We start from the raw sequence: 22,475 nt of genomic DNA, 5'->3' as shown, positions 1-22,475 counted from the left end.
CCTTTCCCATGGTATAGACAGACTCAAAGCATAACCTTGCAGTACAGTTAATTGATTTCTTGAACAGGTTTATTGCTTTATTAAACATTCGTTTGGGTGATGATTCACAGTGTATCCACCACAGAGAGCAATCTATGACTACCACCCAAGCACAACATCCTCTCCCCTTGCTACATAAAACAGAATGGTAAAATTTCCAGATTGTAAACAGACTTCTGGGGTAGTACCTTACTTGTCTCTATGGACATTGTAACAAAATATCAGTGTCCTATTAACACACCTAGTATCTAATCTAATCTAATCTAATCTAATCTAATCTAATCTAATCTAATCTAATCTAATAATCTAATTTAATCTAGTCTATCCAATTAGTGGTACAGATGACTGAGTTATCCATAGCCATTACAAGACCAGGATCCGAAAAGTAAGTATAGTAAATGCAAGGTCAGGCTTGGCCGCAAGCTTATCCCATATTTTCACCTGAGAGATCTGCATCATGAAACACCAAGTTTAAAGGTCGAACTTCTTGGTAACACCTGAATCCAGGCACAATTCATCCATCCAAAAAGTAAGGAAGTGGGCATGGTGTGGAGCAGGAGTGCCAACTTGACCCCGTGACCATGGGTGCCCAGGGCTGTGGGTGTCATGCAGAATGCATGGCTCAGGCACCAAAATTTAAGGGTACCCGGCCCCTTCATGGGGAATTTTGTGAGTGCTTGGGCACCCAGGACACAGGATGTTGGCACCTATGGTGGGGAGGTCTAAAGAACAGAGACACAGAAAGACAAAAGCTTAAGCAAGCCTAGGATACAGGTGGGTAGGAGTTTAGGGAATATATATCCATGGGACAGCATTTTTGTGAAACCATAGGGTTATGCACGCAAGCAGGCCAGGTCAACATCAGCAACTGCCATCCTTAGGCAACTGCTGGAGCTCCAGAGGCCTGGCAGGGCCTACTACTGGTACTTGTTGTGAGTCCTGCTGTAAACATTTCCCCCTTCATCCTGGCACTCCGAGTAACACTAGTAGGCCAGTCTAGGTGGCTTCTCACAAAGCTGCGGCTGTAGTGCTGCTGTGGGGCATTGTGGGAAATTTAAATAGCATCTAGATCCGCCCATCTGCTGTTGTTTGGAGCACTGCCACCTTTGCCTTCAATGCTCACCATCATCATCTGGTAAGCCTTCCAGTGCCCGCTGATAGAACGGGGAGATCCACTATGGGGCTCTTTGCTCAGAACCCCTTCAGACTTGCACTGCAAGTAGGTAGAACTGAAATCACCGCAATTTCACGTGGACACTTATCTCCACTATGTCTATTCCCACCCATCACTTTATGCCCAGTGTGATGTGACCCTCTAGATGTTGATAGACTCCAGATCCCATCAGCCTCAGCCAGTATGGCTCATAGTCAAGGATGATGGGAGTTGGAGGTCTATAGCTCCCCTGCTCCTGTTTTATACCATAGAGAACCTGACTTGAGCTTGTGTCAAGTGATAGAACTCGAGACTGACCCACATCACTGACCTTTGGTCTACTAGAATGCTGGGATTTGCTTAGTCTGATGAGTGAATTCTGGGCAATGGGCTGTGTTGACTGAGCGCCATGTCAGGCGGAAGCTCACTTATACCTCTTCTTTTTGCTTTTCGTACAAGGAGCTGTAGGCTGTTGGTCTTGGAATCCTGCAAGGCATGTGGAGCCTCAGTTATACTCCAGTCTAATCTTTTGTGGTGCTAACCCCCCATTCCTGCCACCAGCAAACAATCCAGCCTTTCAGAAACGTTGGCATTTCTGCCTTGGTGTGCACTGCCAGGATTTCATCAGTGGCCAGGATCATCTCTACCAGGACCATTTCCTTGCAAGCTGTCACTCCTGGGACAGCTGTGGCCAGAGTGCCTATTACAAAGAGATTTAGCTGCCATCTGTGGCCTTTGTGCATGCCCAGAGCTTCTCTTCCCCAATGCCCTGGAAGATGGGGAAGCTTATTGGTCTCACGTGTGTTCCCTGCTGTCAGTGTTCTCTTCAATAGCCCTGCTGCCTGGCAAGTTTCTCATTCTCTAACTTCCCATTTTTAAAACAATCATGGAAAACAATTGTCACAATTATTTCTTTTAATACTTCAGGTGAGTACTTTCATTTGCTAAAGCACCTTACAATGTTGACCTTGTTTGCACTTCCAACAACTCTTATCATGTCCGCTCTATATGTACCACAGCAAAATAAGGGTGATGTGTGGCGAGTTCATAGCCATGCCAAGAAGTGTACACCCAGGTTGCAGGGCCAGGTTTTGAAGTCAGTAGTCTCAGCCTGCATAATTTTAAAATAAGTGACTTTTAGGGCCTGAGCATTATTTTGTCTAAACCATAGGTCCAATGCTTTCGATTAGTAACAGATATACATCTAAGGACAATAAATGCACAATATGTTTTGTGTAAGGATCAGTTATTCAGATGTATAGAAAGGATGTAGAGGCAAATCTTGACTTGTGTTAGACTGGACATATAGTCAACTACTGCAAGGGCAGCACAGTACATGGACTGTACCTCAGTGGTAGATGCAGAAGGTTGCAGGTTCAATAATGATGATGATGATGATGATGATAATAATAATAATAATAATTTTTTATTTATATCCCGCCCATCTGGTTGGGTTTCCCCAGGCACTGTGGGTGGCTTCCAACAGAACACCAATAACAATAATAAAAAAGCAACAACATCAAACACTAAAAACTTCCCTAAACAAAGCTGCCTTCAGATGTCTTCTAAAAGTCAGATAGTTGTTTATTTCCTTGACATCTGAAGGGAGGGTGTTCCACAGGGAGAGCGCCACTACCGAGAAGGCCCTCTGCCTGATTCCCTGCAGCTTCACTTCTTGCAGTGAGGGAACTCCCAGAAGGCCCTCGGTGCTGGACCTCAGTGTCTGGGTTGGACAATGGGGGTGGAAACGCTCCTTCAGGTATACTGAGCCGAGGCCATTTAGGGTTTTAAAGGTCAGCGCCAACACCTTGAATTGGGCTTGGAAGCATACTGGGAGCCAATGTAGGTCTCTGCCAATCTCTGGCATCTCCCAGTAGGGCTGGGAAAATGTCCTGCCTCAGAGCTGTTGCTACTAAGTGCAGACAGTACAGAGCTTGATAGGCTAATGTTCGGATGCAGCATTAGGCAACTTCATATTTTCCAGTGTACCCTTATCCCTTCCAACCAAAAGCCAGCACGAATAACGTCAGTCACTTGTGGGAACTGTGGGCATTATTCTTACTCCAGGTGTAATTTCAGTGGGGGTTGTATTCAACTAACTTCTACCCAGAGCTGAAATCAATAGCCATAACTAAGGTTCATTAATATCAGTGGGACTTCTCTGGGTGAAAGGTAGTTGAATGCAACCCAGTGAACCTTGAGCAGACCAACTTTTCAGAGGATTGTGTTTTTAAGCCCAACAATACTGTTTTATTGTTGTTTAGTCATGTCTGACTCTTCGTGACCCCCTGGACCAGAGCACACCAGGCACTCCTGTCTTCCACTGCCTCCCGCAGTTTGGTCAGACTCATGTTTGTAGCTTCGAGAACACTGTCCAACCACCTCGTCCTCTGTCGTCCCCTTCTCCTTGTGCCCTCCATCTTTCCCAACATCAGGGTCTTTTCCAGGGAGTCTTCTCTTCTCATGAGGTGGCCAAAGTATTGGAGTCTCAGCTTCACGATCTGTCCTTCCAGTGAGCACTCAGGTCTGATTTCCTTAAGAATGGATAGGTTTGATCTTCTTGCAGTCCATGGGACTCTCAAGAGTCTCCTCCAGCACCATAATTGCCTGTTTAGTAAAGGAGACCATTTAGTAAAGGGCTAGAGTCATGGTATTCACAATTGGCAGGGTAGATTTTATCGTTTTGGATGGTGCTTTGAGGCTGCTGTGTGGTCTCAGCAGCAACAACATCCTTGGAGTAGAGCGGACATCTCTCTCTCTCTCTCTCTCTCTCTCTCTCTCAGCGGATATCTCTGAGATATCATTAGCATGAGTAAACCAGTGCTGGGCTCTGCTCTGCAACTGTTGAAGCCTACCAGTTCCTGACTACTAAGCCTCAATGATGTGTGAAAAGAGCAACCGATTAGCAGGTCCTCAGTGGTGTTAGTGTCTGGTACACTGCTCTGGGGGCACCAGCCTGGCTCATTTTGAATGCAAATGGCTCCCTTCACCTCCGCTTTGTGAAAGCAGGCGGGTGGGCAGATTTCAGGAAGTGTGGCCTTTTTGCATCCCTGTTAGTCAAGTTTATTCTGTGGAGGGATATTTATTTATCAGTCACTTTTTTGCACTCAAATGCTTCTAAGTGACTTCCACAGGAAAAACAAAGGAACAAAGACATTAAAAGCATATGAAAACAGCAAGAAACAACATCCACACTAAAATACTCACCAGACAATGTATTTAAAAGGAGCAAATCCTACCCATCTCCACTGGAAGAAAGTTTGGACACAATACATACTGATATAAAAAGCTTGGAAATACTGTCTGGTTGTTTCAGGTGCAAATTAAATATTATTCATCATTTCTAATATCAACATGCATAATGTCTAAAGTGCATTATAACCTGTCTCTTCAAAATAATCTGTGAGGGAATAAATTATTGCTCAGCTTTTATCAAATGAGAGATTGAGGCTGAGAGACTGTTTGTCTCCTTAGACTAATCATATGTCCATGACTGAACAAAATGTTAAAAGCCAAGCTTCCCTTTTTGACTTTATTCAGGGATATCATGTGGAGTCACTAATTAGCAGGGGTGAGGTGTTTATCTACTGAGGAGAAATAAATTCAGCCCCAGTAAAGAGGTGCTAAATAATGGTGCCAATAGCTGTTCTGATCAGAGAATGACTAATGCCCTTGTCTGAACTTAAATGGATGACCCTCTGCAGGAACCAGGATGGGGGGGTGCCCCAAAGGCTAAAATGTCCCAGTCACCATCCCATATTGTTTGAAAACTATCCAAGAAAGTAAGAGTTTTTTTTAAAAAAAATACTGGGCAACAAAAACTGCTTTAAAAATTATTGACATCTTCAGTTCTGTGCATATAGTACAGTTCTGTATCTTAGGATATAAAGTGAAGATTTGTTATAAATACATTATTTAACTAGTTTAAATACTGGGGGAAAGCATAATGTCACTGAGTACTAATAAAAATGAGAAAGATTGAAATGAGAATCTCATACTTCCAGGGTGCTGAGAAACGTTGGGTGATTTATATCACACTTTACCTATGCTCTTATTATTTGCCACTGCACCTTGGTGTGAAAGATTCTTTGTGTGTGCTTCCACTTTATTTACATGATGAATTTCTTACTCCTCTTTTCTCAGCTGCAGTGAAATCTGGGCATTCCAGAGACCACTGGGATTCATGGTTCTCCACACGAGTGAAATCCATGACTCTGCCTTTTCCTCAATCCACTTGCGTTTCTGTGTAATGTGTGAACCTTCATTGAACAACTTTCCTATCTACAAGATGCCAGTTACTGGTGAATATCAAGCTATCGGTTGGGAAAAACTAGGCCAAGGAAATCGTTGTTGAAGAATTGTGTCTTAAATCCCCTTTGACCTAGGAGAATGTTTGACATGATGTTGAAGATCCATGATGAGGACCTATCATGTCTTTGACAGAAAAATAAATAGCAGGGAAGGTGAGGTGTGCAGTTCAAATTATGACAGTGAGTGGTACAGGGTGAGGGGTAAACCTGCTTTCCCAATTAAAATTTGCTATTTGCTCCATGGGGGGACGGGGACGGGGATGGGGATGGAGACGGGGACGATGACAACGATTTCAAATTATTCATATGAAATTCTCCCTTTCTCATTAAATAGCAGCAGTGGAAGTGATTTTAAGTGCGGAACAACCTCCTGCCCCAGTGTAGTTTAGTATTTAGTATTTAGTAGTTTAGTATTTAGAGCATTATTCTAGAAGTAGGGAAACCTGAGTCCACTTCCCCGGTCAGTTGCAAATCACAAGTACAATCTTAGCCAGCCATGACCTGTCTCTGTCTTCCTCACAAGGTTGTTGTGTGAATAAGAGGTGGGTACAGAAAATAAAAAATCATAGAATGAACATCTTACAAAGGAAAAGAAAATATCCTTTTTATAACAACATTTATGTGGGCCAAGCAATTGGTTGTAAAAATAAGAAGCAATCTGCATCCTTACTATGGAGTGTGAAATTGCAGAAACAAATCCTTTCAAAGTTACTAGTTTGTGCACTTTGTTGGAAAAAAAGAGAGAGAAGCTCTGTTGGAGAAATGTTTTATGCAAATAGTTTTTAATATTTAAATATATTTTACAGTGACAGTTTTATTACATAACCAACCAGGGGTTGGGAAAGGGGGGTGTTGTTTGATTATGTTGAGATGATACTCTATTATCTTATGATACAGGCTGTATCTTTTTTATAACAGAAAATGGAAACAACGGCGTCCTTGACCTTCAGAAGAAATTGGCTTGCCTAGCTTAACTATTCAAACAAACAACTGTATACTGTCTGCAATGCCGATGATGATCTTGATTTACTGTAAATGGGGTGACTTTAATGAACTAAATTACGTTATTGAAATGCATTTAGTGAATGATTCCACCATTCTCTCCTAAGCATTCTTTCTATGCTAAAGTGTGCCGTAAATGATATGATATGGAACATATGTGCTGTATTCATAATTTAACTGTTCTAGGGTATGCCTACTTAGGATGCTGTGAAGAACGAGTCTTTATTTACCTGCTGAAATGAAAGTGATTTTTCAGGAAATTTCTGTGACTCCCTGACCTTGACAGAATTACGGTTTTCACATGGATGAGCCGTTGGAATGATTTACAAAAAAACAAAACCTGAATGGCATAAACAGAGAGTATCCCTTAGCATCAGTCACATACTCTGTATCTTGACTCCCTCCTTGCTGTCTCCGTTGAACTAACATTTTGTAACACTGCTACAGAAATAATTTGCTTTTAACGATGGTCATCTTTGTCTGTCGTCAACAGTTGGGAGGGGGGAATCTGTGCCTCTCCAAATATTATGGGACTGCAGCTCCCAACATCATTGACCATTCTGGGAGAGCGTGAGGTTGTTGTGAGAACATCTGGATGCCAACAACATCTGGAGGGACACATGTTCCCCACTTCTGCTCTAAGAACTGGAATGCTGAGTCAAATACAGAGCAAGTAAATACGCATATTTACTCAGAGGGCAGTACCAGCCACTGAGCTTAATGAGTTGAATGTTTTTAAGATATTAGACTTAATATTTTGGAATTCAGCCTTTATGACTCCTAAATCCTTTCTTTACCCTTGTGGATCTATTTGAATAACATGGAGAGGCATGGGCAATTTCTTATTTTTTTCTACTGGAAATCAATCCCGTTTTCTATTGGGCAATTAACTGAACCAATGTAGGTGATATAGCTTTAAAGATTACTGTCTTAAAAGTTATTGCAGCTACCTTGGTTCAATTACCTGCCCAATAAGGAGGTATGAGAGAAAACCTTTCCATAGATGGACTGGATGTGGTCCAAATTGGAAGTCATATGGCTCTGGCAACTTTCAGAGATACTTCCCTATTCTTTTCTGCACTGGTTCTTGTGGAATTCTCTCCCCAGGGAGGCTCGCGGAGTGCCTTCATTGTACATCTTTAGGCGCCAGGCGAAAACTTTCCTCTTCAACCAGGCCTTTGGCTGATTAACATTCAATGTCCTTTTCCATGTGTTTGTGGGAGGGGGTGTTATGGGTTTGCTATGTTCTTGTTCTTGTTTTTATTATGTACTTGGTGCTTTTATTTTCTGTTTCTATGTTGTGAACTGCCCCGAGATCTATGGATCTACACATTTAATAAATAATAGTAATAGTAAATAAAATTAATTTCCTGATGTGGATTAACATGCTCCTTGCAATCTGACATTATAGATGTCTAAGGAAGATAGCTGTAATGGCCAATTAGCCATTGGTAAACCTACATGGAGCCTCCAGGTGTAGAACAAGTATACCTTTGAATACTAGAAGTTGGATTACTTCTTTGAGCCTTGCTTATGACCCCTTCTGGAGGCATTTGATTTCCTGATGCTGGAAACAGAATATTAGCTAAATGGAGATTGATCTGATCCCAGAAGAATTTATTATGTTCTTAAGTGTCAGTATTACTCAAAGGAAAGCCCTGTTGCCCCTCAATTGACAACAGCAGAAGTTCATGTTTCCACAGCATTGCTACCATTCAATATGTTGACTAAGATTTTGTAAAAGCAAGAATCTCTTCTTTTTTTAAAGAAGCGGCTTTTGGATAGTTGCTGTGCAGCTTATTGCCAGCCAGATCCTGCCCCAGAAATGTCAGTCCCTGCTTGGAGCAGACAGAATAAGCATAATTAGAGATACGCTGGCAGGATATTTTAACACTGATGGTGACAATGTTTAAATTTTTAATCAGGCATGTAACATAAAAAGCACATCACGTGAAACGGGCAAAGAAAATGGGCAAATACTGATGGGCTGTTTGACACTTTATTTCGCTGATGGAAACGAACGTCGATAAACATTATTTATCATAAATGACAGAAGAGGAGGTGAGTTACTAATAAAACCTACATAGTGAAAATGGTGATTCTTGGAAGCAGTGCTTCTGTTAAGGCAGTTTTGTGCAAATCAGCAAAGGGGGGAGCTTTTTCATGCTACTAGAATATGTATGTAGAAGATGTATTCAAGTGAGAGAGAAGCATGTACACATACTCTCTGTACACCCATTGAAATCAATGGATTTAAGTTAGGCATGTCTGAGAATGACTTTGTTGGATTCAACCCTCAGCTTGGATAGCTCAGTTGGTTAGAGCATGGTGCTGATAACACCTAGGTTGCAGGTTCAATCCCCATGTAGGACAGCTGCATTTGCCTGCATTGTAGGGGGTTGGACTAGATCAGGCATAGGCAAACTCAGCCCTCCAGATGTTTTCAGACCACAATTCTCATCATCCCTAGCTAACAGGACCAGTGGTCAGGGATGATGGGAATTGTAGTCTCAAAACATCTGGAGGGCCGAGTTTGCCTATGCCTGGACTAGATGATTCTCAGGGTCTCTTCCAACTCTATGATTCTACTCTTCTAGAAGTCTACTCAGAAGTAAGCTACACTGAGTTCAATGAGACTTACTCCCAGGTAAGCAAGTAAAGGATTGCAACTTATTCTTCCCCACCCCTTTTAATGCTCCAGCCAAATTCTGTACCCAAAAGCTTTAATCACTTCCTGAGATTAGGCCAAATTGCACAGACTAGATGTAATGGTGAATGTGCCTTTGCTTCTTTAATAAACAGAGTTTAGAATAATAAATATATCCACATTGGTTTACTGAACAAGAAGATGCTACTTAAAATAAGGGCAGCAGCATGATTACGAGAGGAAATAATCAAGTAAAGGCAGAGGATATTTGGGGAAAACTACAACTCCCACCAGCCACAGCCAGCATAGCTAATGGTCAGGGATGGTAGGAGTTGTAGTCCAAACCATATGGAGGGCACCAGATTGGGAAAAGTTGTCCTAAGGTTGCAATCCAGTGCCCATTTCCCTGAAAGTATATCTCACTGAAGTCAGTAGGACTTCAGAATCAACAGTGTATATCAGTGATGGGGAGTCTATAACCCTCTGGTTGTTGCTAGAGGACAGTTCCTGTAATCTTTGACAATTATCTGTGCTGGCCAGCGTTGGTGGTAGCTTGGGTCCAAAAGCATCTAGAGGACCACAGATTCTCCTGCCCTGCTGTTATCCTTTAGTAGACATTGACATCTCACCAAACCCAGGAGCATAAGAGGATTTCATGAACACAGTTGTAGGCTGAATTAAGAACTAACAAATCAAAGTTTAAACCAGACAAGGCAGATATGATGATAGTAGACTCACCTCAAGCAGATGGGGCTGTAATCTTGCCTGGTCAAGATGTATTACAAGATTCACAGTTTTGCGGAAATCTGTACTCTTTGGTGGTGGTTGAATTTCAAAGTACCTTTTGGTGAAATGCAGCAAACTGTAACATTTGGTAGAGAATTGCCACCTGAAACTCCCTACTCCCATACAAACCTGCCCAATCTTGAGATAGGCCTGTGAGGCCCTGCTCTCTAGTCTGTTCATATGTAAGATCTTGCAGATGGAAGCGAGAGACGGGGCTTTTTCGGTGGTTGCACCACAATCATACCACTTCTTTCCAGTGAAGATTCACCGGGCTCCATTCATCAGGCATTAAGTGTGATGAAAACATGTAAGGGGATGCAGTGGTGAGGTAGCCTGCATACATAGTTGTTCACATTGAACTTAACTCAAGGAGGGTAAAGGTGTTCAGCAGATAGTCTGTACTGGTGGAGGCTCTCCCCATGGTTCAGAACCCTGGAAAATCAGGGTTCTAAACCATATGGAGAGTCTCCATGAGGGTAGGAGTCTGCTGAGTTGAGTGTGATGGAAAAAAAATGATTGGTAGGGTGAAGCTAGTGTGCTTATCTCTGTTATCCTTCTCATGTGTTTTCATAACACTTAATGATAATCTCTGAACAGGACTCCTCTCTTCCCATCTTCTGATGAATGGTAACACTTTTAAAAATTTAGGCTAGCTTTTAATCAGTAGCCTGTTTTATGATGCTTGTGATGAAGTTTTAGTACTGCTGCCTCTTGATAGTTTACTACTGATGTCTTTCTATTGTTGCTCTCTTTTAATGATGCATTTTAAAATTGTTGTTTATTATGTGGTAATGTCTTTTTTTTAATTGTAAGCTGCTTGGTTATTATTTCAATGCACAAAACTGACTTCAGAGAGACACAGGGATGGTGAACATCTTTTGAAGTCTTGGAGTTCCACATTCCACAGCCCTGCAAAGGTTTTGAATCTTATGACTGTGTGATGTCAGAAACGAAGATTTCTGGAGGGCCAATTTTAGATGCTCTAACTTTATCTTGTTTTTGATGGCATTGAGAGGGATTGCTCTGGTTTCTTCAAAGAAACCACTTAGCATCACCATAACTATTGTGATCAGGAGATTCAGGATTACATTGCCCTTCTTCCCTAAGGGAAAGTTCAAAATTTTGCTTCTCTTACACTTATGAACCTCTGAGTTATCATTGTACCTTCCTTACCATTAAATTGTAGTTGCTACATAATCTTCCTCCAAATTGTCTAAGGTTTCCCCTACATTGAGATAAGATTTTTAATTTTAATTGCGACCTCAAAAGACTGCTTTGGAAGCTCATAATTAAAACACAAATTAACAAAGCACCCTGATGCATATCTGCTCAAAAGTAGGTGCCATTCCGTTCAATAAGGACTTACCGTACTTCCAAGTACAGTAATTATATATAAATTTCCAGGCTATGGCTGCAATCCTATACACTTACCTGTGAATAAGTCCCATTGAGCTCAATGGGGTTTATTATTTCTGAGTAGACATATTTAGGCTTCTCTGTAAATAACAGAATAGAATTGAAATCTATGACACCAAGATTACAAAGGCAAATGAATAATAAATTTATGCATCTAGAGAAAAATCCTGAACTAAACAGCAAACTTGATGCTGACAAAGTCTCAAAAAGATTAACACATAACGTATGAAATGAAGGATAAAAACCAAAACAACAAAATGGCTAAAAAAATCTCCACCTTATTGTACACTGTGTGCGCTTGTGTCCAAATCAATGTTCCTGAGCAGATTTGATATCCGATTCAGTGGCTCACTGAAAATTCATGTTCGGTTTAGAGGCAGTCTCATAGGGCTTGACCATGCCAAGTGTGTTTGCATATAGGCCACTTATTGAACTGAGGTCCATTTCCATGTGCAATCTTCAGGTCAGGCCTAGCCAGCTCATTGTAGAATCAGGCAGATACGGTGAGGGATTAGTGAAATCGTTAAATGAAGTTTTCCAATATATACTCAGAAACATTATTAATTTACTAGGACGAAGGCTGCGAGAATCTAATTTACAGTAGAGGCAGACAGCCCTTATTACAGCCCTTAGGGAGAAAAATAAAGTTTCGATCCCTCATAGCAGCAGAGGAATTCTAAAAATGTACCCATTTCATTTTCATTTTCGTTTCGTTTTGTTTTGTTCTAAAGATCTGGAAGATCAATTGGCCAAGATGGTTCATTTGGGTTTTGAGAGTTTAACACTCTGCATCCATTGAACATTTACATATGCAGCTGAAGAAAAAAACCCATGTTGGGGGAAATTAAAACAACAAAACTTGATTGCATATCATGATTTCATATTTTGCAGATGTTAATATTTAATCATATGCAGAGCCATTTAGCTTAAGTACATTAATGTAACTCATTTAAAAGAGACCCGTAATGGTCCCCTATTAACTCCCAGTCTGGATGTTATCCATGTTGCCCTGCTGGTGAGGCCAGAGGGAGTGTATCCTATTGGCACCCACTGAGATTGCTCTGATCTGTTGAAAATCCTGTTAAAATCTAATTACTCAAGAGAACCATCCAGGGAATAGCTAATGAGCTGCAGGAAACCCACCAAAAGAAATTCTCCTTTAATACAGAATGAAACGTCTTCTGTCTTTCAATTACAGTCATCCCACATGAACATAATTATGCTCTTATGGAATGTGACTCTTATTTGTTGTTTTTAATTACTGGTACATGCCACTGGTCACATGCAAAAAAAAAAAAAGATTTAATTTTCCCATCCTGGGTAAATGTTGGTGAAAAGCTTAATACTCAAGCGCGTTTGATAACGGTTTATAGTTATCTCTACCTTGTTGCATGACCAGATGTTAAGCACATCAAGGGGCATGGAAGGGAGAAGGAAGTGGAGAAAAAAGCCAGGCCCACAGCACATGGTTTTAAGGACGCTAGCCTTGATAATGACAGCCTTGGGAAAGGGTTTGTGGGAATATGATTTCTGTGGTTTTGCTGGATCATATATCAGCCTAAGTTTTCTGTGTGCAGTTATTAAAATATGACTTCACAAGAAAAGAAATGATGAATGTGAATTGTATATACTTGTGAAGAAGAGCAAGGAGATGTACAACATAAAACGCCTCACCCCAAATAAATCCAGTGTTTTTCTTCTTTTTTCTCCTGAAGGCAATTTTACATGACCAAAAGGCATGTTGCTGTTGTTGCTATTTACCTGCCCTCTACCCTAAGATTCAAGGGCAGATAACCACAGTTAAAACACAGTATTAAAAACAGTTTAAAACAACTTACAATAATGGAGTCAAGGTGGGTCTGCCTTAGGTATTGAGAGTCAGGGTAAAGAGTTGAATCTTCATGTTGCGCTTGTGGGTTTGAAGAATCTGTATGGATCTTGGTATCTAACAAAGTACAGAGCAGAAGTCCTTCAGCTGCCTCTGAAGATTGGCCTGCATTGACTCATGACATCATGGGCTTCCTTATGGCAGGAGTGGGGCAATACCTTCTTTGTGGACAACTTTCATGGGGCCACATTCCCTTGTGATAGGTAGAGTCATAAAGTGGGCGGGCAATGGATGTGACTCCTACCTTTGTAGAGCAGGCGTCATTCCAGCCCTGCATGATTTAGTCACACGCTCACCCACTCCCACTTCCATCCAAGGTAATCAAGAGGCATTATTATCACAGTGAAGAACATAGCCCACCCAGGCAAAAGCAATCAAGGAAGGCATGGAGCAGGGCCAGTGAGGGATGTGGTATGGTCAAGTGAGATTCCCAAGGGCCAGACAGAGTGGCCTGGAGCACTACATTTAGTGCCTAGCCATGTAGGTCTTCACCTCTGACCTATAGGAATAGAAGACTGTGTCTACACTGTGAAAAACCTGCCCAATCCCTTCTTCACTCCCGCCTCATTCAGTGATGCTGACTTTCTCCCTATACCAAGCCACTAACACCATAAAGGTAAAGGGACCCCTGACAATTAGGTCCAGTCCTGGCCGACTTCGGGGTTGTGGCACTCATCTCGCTTTATTGGCCAAGGGAGCCGGGGTACAGCTTCCGGGTCATGTGGCCAGCAGGACTAAGCCACTTCAGGCGAAGCAGAGCAGTGCACGGAAACATCGTTTACCTTCCCGCCAGAGCGGTACCTATTTATCTACTTGCACTTGATGTGCTTTCGAACTGCTAGGTTGGCAGGAGCAGGGAACGAGCAACGGGCGCTCACCCCGCAGCGGGGATTCAAACTGCCGACCTTCTCATCAGAAATCCTAGGCTTTGTGGTTTAACCCACAGCGCCACCTGCGTCCCTGGCTAACACCATAGTGTCAGTCAATGCATTGCTGCTAGCTGGCAGGACAGTGGCCAAGGATAAGGAGAGTCCATTGCTGCACTTGCTTCACAGCTGCTCCAGCTTTTAACTAAACCTATGTTTACCGTACTGGTCAAAGCTCCCTAAAGTGCATCCTAGTTCTCACAAACATAAGTTGTGGTGCAGGTTGCTATGCTAGACCACCATGCTGGGAGGGGATGGTTGGAGCAGTTTAAATTACTTAAAGAGCCACCATATGTAAACATTCTGTATATAAAACGTTGGCAAAAGAAGGCCCTTCTCCCTGGTATCTTTTATTTTTATGTGCAGTTACACGCCCCCCTCCCCAGATAAATGCCCACAAGTTACCACCCCATATGTTGTTTGTGAGAATTAGCATGAGCTCTAAAGACGCAGGTGGCGCTGTGGGTTAAAGCCTCAGCGCCTAGGACTTGCCGATCGAAAGGTTGGCGGTTCGAATCCCTGCGGCGGGGTGCGCTCCCGCTGCTCGGTCCCAGCGCCTGCCAACCTAGCAGTTCGAAAGCACCTCCGGGTGCAAGTAGATAAATAGGGACCGCTTACCAGCGGGAAGGTAAACGACGTTTCCGTGTGCAGCTCTGGCTCGCCAGATGCAGCTTTGTCACGCTGGCCACGTGACCCGGAAGTGTCTCCGGACAGCGCTGGCCCCTGGCCTCTTAAGTGAGATGGGCGCACAACCCCAGAGTCTGTCAAGACTGGCCCGTACGGGCAGGGGTACCTTTACCTTTACCTTTACCTAAAGAGTCACAGGAAATTTGGCTTATTGCATTGTGAAGCATTCACACAAGCGCACAACCACTTTACCCACATTCTTGGCATGCAAGCTTTGTCCTGTAAATGGGCTCTTAATTTTGTTTGTCAAGTTCTTCATCAGGCTAGACTTGGGTTACCTTAAGTAAAGTGACATTTTCGTTAAAAGGGCTGAGCTATTTAATCTGCTGATTACATAGCTCCACCCATGATTTGATATGATGTTCTTGCTAGCATTCAGTTTGGCTTAATAAAAATAAAAAAAATAAAAAATAAAATAAAATAAAATAAAATTAAGCAACTGGGCCCTATTAGCTGAATCTTGATTACTCGCATTGCTTAATGGTCTGAATTGTCTGTTTGCATCCCTTGTAGTTCTACACCAGTTGTAATCATATCTGATTAATCTCTTCTCTTCAGTGCTTTGATGATCAGAAAAATGTTTATCTTTCTCTACACCACTGAGAAAAATGAGGTTGTGTGCTACAAACTGTGGCTGTATCAAGAAAGGTCTGGTGCTATACACATACACTGCAGATTCTTACAATCAGAAATTGGATATGTAGGGTTTAGTCCAAACCACCACATGGCAAACCAACCACTTTATTGAGAGCAAACTCTGACACACATTAGGGATGAAAAAAGCCTACCAGAAATCTATCTTTGCAACTGCTCCTAGGTCTAGTCTGTGGAGCTCTATAAAACCTGGACTGGAATTGCTCCAGACTCTGGTGAACTGGAACACATAAAACATGGAGTGGATTATCTTAACATTCCAGGATGCTGTTGCCATGGTGACTTTGTTTAAAAACACTCATCTCACTTTATTGGCCGAGGGAGCCGGCGTACTAAGCCACTTCTGGCAAACCAGAGCAGTGCACGGAAATGCCGTTTACCTTCCCACCAGAGCGGTACCTATTTATCTACTTGCACTTTGACATGCTTTCGAACTGCTAGGTTGGCAGGAGCAGGGACCGAGCAATGGGAGCTCACCCCGTTGCGGGGATTCAAACCGCCGACCTTCTGATTTGCAAGCCCTAGGCTCTGTGGTTTAACCCACAGCGCCACCTGCATTGGGAATTACTTCCAAGTAAATACACGTGGGATTGCTAATTTTTGACAGTTTGGGTTTCATTTGGTTAAAGGAAATTTTTGACAGTTTGGGTTTCATTTGGTTAAAGGAAATTTGGCAAGCCCCTGAAAAGTGCGGGTGAAATTGGATCACAAGATGTGTCAGAATGCTTATTGTCAGAACTGCTAAGGGAGACAAAGGTGCTTCAATGGTCATGAAGCACCACACATTCTCTAAGACATTTTAAAAGATGTAAATATTCACAGGTGAAAGATGGCAGCCACATGGGTGGCAGATAGGTTGCCAACTTGCCAACTAGGTCTTATATCAAAAAGATTACAGCCTGGGCTTTAAGGCATTCATGTTGTTGCTATTGTATTTAGGACTAGGATGTAATGTTGAAGCGCAGGAGATCTTTTCCCTCATGCACAAAGAGAAGCACTCCATTAGAATAATGCATTAGGATCACCTGACAGTTACTGTATAGAATAATTGTGAGCTGGGGAAAGGGTTGTGTAGTGGCTAGTATACTGGAATCTAGCTGGCAAGACCAAGCCAGGGCTGGCTCAATACATTTGGACACCTGAGCCAAACCACAAAATGGTGTCCTCCTACCAGGGAAGAATGGGTGGGTGACGATCTACATTGTGGTAGTGGGTGATGCATTCCTTGGAAGCCAGATATGCTGGCCCTGTGGATCCTGCCTTGCCTCCTGCGTAGGCCAGCCCTGTGATCAGCCCTGTGGCATGACTGCAGATTCATATAGGATTATGTTTACAGTAGCGTAATAAAGTGATGATAAGGACAGACTGCTCTTTGCCATGCAGGTAGGATCAAAAATAATGGAAACAGACTTTATAGCACTGGATCTATAATCTTGGATCTCAATAAAGTTGCCTCGATTCTGTGACTAACAGGTTCTCTAATGTAATGCTTTCTTTCTTCTTCTTCTTATTTTTTTAAAAAAATACCTATTTATGTACTAGCCGAAGTAATTATAACATTAAAAAATAAATTGCTATCATACTCTTAGTACCATAAGGAACCTATAAAACTGACCTCAATGAATCCTAACAAATTAAAAGGTTTTATTAGTCTATAATTTGAAAATTATTGCTGCGATTATCGTAGGGATGATAATTACGCTGGAGGGAACAACTTAACTGGGTCAAAAGTGCCTCAAACTTTTACAGATTACAAAGGAATATGTGTGTTCAGTGTCAAGTCACAAGCCTAGGTTGGAAGACTCTAGGCAGAAGGACACCCTTTTCTGAGAAAGCAAGAAATCTGCCCTGTTGCATAGATGCCTTTCTCCGTTTTAAAACGTTTGATGGTTTCAGGAATCAGTGAGCTCCCACCTGCACATTAAGCACACAGAAAGTTCCTGTGTCTGCAGACCCCACCATGCTTTTCAAATCTGAGAGTAGCTCGGGACATGCATCTGTTTGTGCTCATGGTGGCTCAGCACCACTGAAATGAATCAAGATTTTTGTATGTATACATGTATGTATGTATGTATGTATGTATGTATATACACAGCTATATATGCCATCATGCACTTGCAAGCAAATAGTGAGACTGGGCCACCTGTGCATAGCAATAAACTTTTTACCTCTGATATTTCCTATCTGTCAAAGAGGCATTTGAGTTGTTCTTATATTAGATCTAATCTGCTAAGTTTTCCATATGCATTTATATTTCACTATGGTGGTGCCAGAGTCAACAGGAATCCCTGATTCCTTTTGTGTATTTCAGATCACTACTGTAGTTTTCATCGTGCATTGTTTCACATGGGTGGCTTCCTCAAATGTTTTCAAATTAACTCTGCTCTTTCTTCATTCTGGATTGCTAGGCATTGTTTGGTTTGGGCTTGTTCTATTTGTTAGACTAGGCAGGCACCATTTGTGGAGAAAACAACAACTTCATTCCATTTTACTATTTGAATCATGATCTCATAGACCATTCCTGGACCTTGGGCTACTGTGGTTTAAGAATTATTAGCTTAGGGCTGTAGGAAATGGATCCTACCAGTCCTCTGGAAACATGAAATTTCTGCTATCAAAATCTTGCCTCCATTCAATGAACAGAATGGAGAGGTTATTATCATGAATGGAGAGCGACCACACACCCTTTTTTTGGGTGCAGTTTCTTCTAGTTAGCTTTAGGATACAAACTCTGTGAACTGAATACGAAGCTGCCTTGAAGAATCTAGGTCTAGGATAATGTTGTGTGACCACCTACAGTAGGTGGAGGTGGAGGGGAAGGACAAAAGCTACCTGCCAGCTCATGCCTTAAATTGATCAGTTGCACATTTGACTGCAAGGGTTTCTTCACTGATTTCGCCCTCTGCTTCCTTGCAACTACCCACCTACACCCTGGACTGTCTACTTGAGCTGCTTGTGGTTTGCTGTTTTTCTTACTTGGACCATTGTTTTTCCTTTGTATGAACTGCATTTCTTAATGAAACTCAATATAATTAATGTTTGAAAAAGTTGTTATATTTAACATGACTATACTTCAAAGCAAAAACATAAAATAAAATTGCTGGTGTTGAGAAGCCTGGTCTGAGCTGAGACCATAGCAGCCACATCAAAAATGCCTTCAGTGGACCAACTTACAAGGTGGCTTCACCTCCAGGCTGAATACCTGTCATTGCCCATCTGGCACTGTTTAGGCCAGGCATGTCCAAAGTCCATTTCAGGGGCCTAATCCGGCCCGCTGGTTGATTAAATCCGGCCCCCGTGGCAGTATATGTCCAGGGGAAAACCCTAAAAAAGCTCAGCAAGTTGAATCCTAAATAAGTTCAACAACTTTGAGGTTAAATCCTAAAAAAAGTTCAACAACTTTGGCCCTCTTTGAAAAAAGTTTGGGCACCCCTGGTTTGGGTCCATCACAATGCTGCTGCTCCTCCTCTTTGCCACCCATCTCATCCGACTCACCCAATCACCCTTGCCCTCTAAACTACAAAGTGCAGCTGCAACAGTGAGCCATCTGACAAAATCACTGCTCAGTGGGCAGGTGACAGCTGTGGCCCTGTATACCTGGAGCATCTCCAACCTCATTACAATAGGAACCAATTCCTAGGGGCTGAAGTCCTTTCAGGGTGTCCCTGTGCTGTGTCATGTGATGCTGGGCGGGGCTTACTTGGGTTCCCCCAATATTTTATTTAAGTTGACACCCCTGCTCTTCGTTCAGCTCAGACACTAAGGTCCAGCTCCAAGGGCCTTCTGTCAGTTCCCTCAGTCACAGTGATAAGTAAATTTATAGGGAATCAGGCAGAAGGCCTTCTTGGTAGTTGCTCCAATCCTGTGTAACGCACTCCCATCAGAAGTCAAATAGAAAACAATTATATGACTTTCCATGGACATCTGATGGCAGCCCTGTATTGGGAAGCTTAAAATGTTTGATGTTTTGATGGGTTCTTTTATATTCTGTTAGAAGTGGTTGTGGCAACCCAGTCAAGTTGGGTGGGATGTAATAATAATAATAATAATAATAATAATAATAATAATAAGTAGTTCTCATTATTAGGTGAATGGTGGTTGATGTTCCTACTCACCTTTGCAGTTGGCTTCCAGGGGCTCAGTAAATGGTGGGATCCTGGCCAGTACTAGAGCCCTGGCAGATGCTTGATGACTTCTGCTAGTGAGCCTGATTTCAAATATACCCACAACTGTTTTGGGATTCCTTCTTTTTGTACAATGTCCGCAGGTATCTACACGGAAGCAACCCACCTCCATGTTCCTCCATGGCACAGCCAAGATAAGTGCAAACATTTTATGTCAGCCACTTAATTACAGACAATCCAGTTTCACTGATTGAAACTTAAAAGTGCTGATAAATTGTGCTCAAATTAATGATGTGTATACGTGCTGTGTATGTGCAGAAGTATTGTGTTCATTATAATACTTATTGCTTAATACCTGAGTGAATAATCACCCCTCATTTAAATTCTGGGTACCTTCCAGTTTTAATTTAGTTCCAAGAAAACCAGACAGAAAATGCAGATGTAAAATACAATAGTTAAATGTAAAACTGCAAATAAAGTACATATAGATAAAATTAGAGCTGTGAAGTGAGAGACTCATCAAAGTAAAAGTAACTGTGACTAAGGAGTATGAAAATAAAACGGGATTAACATATGTGGTGATGGGGTAATTAAATCCTTAGTGTTTTCACTGTAATGATTTTATAGCTTCTTCTTACGCTTGCCAGTTTGGAGGGTGCCAGTAAATATTTTCTTAATCACAAAAAGAGACAATATGTGCCCCACTGTTTCATTCATAACATTTGATTAACTTGAGAAGGCTACATTCTTACATTAAAGAACAAAGAGCTTGAAGTGGACATGTTATAGGTTTGAAAACGCATCCCTGGAACAAATGATTAACCAGAAATTTTACGGCAAGGAAGGATAAATGAGGGAAAGAAAGGAAAAGAGAGAAAGGAAAAGTCGACTTGTCTTGACAGAATAGCCTGATCCTGTAATAAACCTTCCCAAAGTCAACAGTTCATAAAGTCTTTTGTTCTAGTAAGAGGGTCTTTAATTTTTAACACAAACTCACACTTTGGGTATGCACGAGCTTAAGTAAAATTAGAAGACATGTATATAATAGGATTTAATGGATTATCATCTGCATTTTCCAAAGATGTCAGCTTCTCTCAGCTCTGATGGAGTAGCACTTAATGTAAATTTAATTTGAAGTGATGTATGGAAGGCTTGAGGTGATACTCTGTGATTCCCTAACTGCCTAGAGAGCCTCTGTGGGTAGCATCTGGATTTGGCGGCTCCACATGCCCAGCAGCATAGACTAACTAGGATTAATGAGATGGCCTGTTCACCAGTGATCCAAAGGAGGTATGCTACATTTACTCCCAACAATATGAAGGGGGCGAGTTTCCTTTGGGGGCACACACTGTTTGATGAAACTTAATGATGGTCTTGCAATAAAGTGCAATAAATACACAGTGTTGAAAGCTTTGCTGCTCAGTCCAATTTAAATGCCCTTTTCACCATGAAATCGTGTTTGGGATGGAAACTCTTTTTTAAATTTTTTTTTGGAGATCTGAATTATAATTACCAGTGGATTGTTGTTTTTGCATAGTTATGAAAATGTGATTTTTAAACGTAATTGTCCTAATTATGTAACAGATAATTGGTTTCTTTCAGGGGAATTTGCTGAGATGTAGACAAATTCTCAAGCTGCCTGTTTTGCAAAGTTACGGGGATTCCTTTGAGATTGTGGAAAGATTGGGGTGGGGGGAGAGAGATAAAAGAAACTCAGTCAACCTCCACATTATTAAGTGTATGTGTCTTTCTATTTTATCTAAACGAGTGGCTATTAAGTTAGACAAAACTTTTCCATGTGGCCTCAGCTTCATTTAGGCATTTGGATTGCATTTTGCCTTTGTATCTCACTGAAGCATTGAATGAAACCTCGGCTAATTTCAAATTCCCTTTGTCATCGTGGTTTCCAGCCAAAAGTCTATAATAAATGGTCAGAAGATGAGCTGAGACTGAATGAATAGTGAGTGGTATTCATCAGCCAAACATAGAGTCCAGATCCAATTATATGTATTCATTAAGTGATAATGATATCATGGTCTTTAACTAGGAAGAAAAGAGTGTAATTGAATAATAACAGTTGTACAATCCCAACGGAACACACTTTCCATCCCAGCACAGCGACCCTTGGGGATGATGCAGGATTGATGGAATTCTATTACTCTTTGATAGATTTATTATGAAGGGCTGAGTGGAGTTGCTGCCCCACTTTGTCACTCACACTAATCAGTATCGTAAGGCCCCGAGCGTGCAGGCTTTTGTATCCCTTTGACAAAGACAAGGTTAGGGGAGGCTGACAGACACCCAGACCTTTACAAACCCATACCGCAAGATGAAATGGGCCAGCTGAGCTCTGTGCTGGGACAGAATTTTAATTTGTTTATCAATGGCTCACATGGGCAACACCATAAGGATATTTGTCAGAGGAGTAACACTGAGGCTAAACTCTTTTGTTTGACAAGTGGAGCTTGGGAAAATATTTATTGAACTGTAAAAATCAGGGGGAAATGAAAGAAAGGGTTTTCTTTTTTTTTAAAAAAGAGGAAGAAGTCTGAGTGGAAAATAACTCACATTACTGTGCATGAAATTTAAAGATGTTGGTGTTTCTTTTCTCTCCCCTCCCCCACCTCCGTTAAAAGCTTTTATTTGCCACAGAAGGCAACTTTTACCCTATGCTTGTCACTTCTGTGCATTGCTAATTTAGATATTGTTCGGGACTTTAAAAACATGAATGGGAAAATAGGAGGGAGGAATTTTGGGATGTTTCTGAAGCCAAATTTTCAGTTCTAGTTTTCAGCCTGTTCTCAGTAAATTGAAAGAAAGAAAGAAAGAAAGAAAGAAAGAAA

The 22,475-nt window shown here is 41.7% G+C and overlaps 1 long non-coding RNA gene across 1 annotated transcript; it reads left to right on the top strand.

Moving 5' to 3' along the window:
* The first annotated feature begins 358 nt into the window (after positions 1–358).
* On the top strand, positions 359–7,809 carry LOC310846428. The gene is made up of 4 exons (XR_014565291.1): positions 359–424; positions 1,652–2,119; positions 5,336–5,493; positions 6,421–7,809. It is a non-coding gene; the product is annotated as an uncharacterized lncRNA (long non-coding RNA).
* The last annotated feature ends 14,666 nt before the right edge of the window (positions 7,810–22,475 follow it).

This window comes from Podarcis gaigeae (genome assembly GCF_964106915.1).
Source record: "Podarcis gaigeae genome assembly, chromosome: 6".
NCBI classification, from domain to species: Eukaryota; Metazoa; Chordata; class Lepidosauria; order Squamata; family Lacertidae; genus Podarcis; species Podarcis gaigeae.
This window is presented reverse-complemented; position numbering and strand designations above follow the sequence as displayed.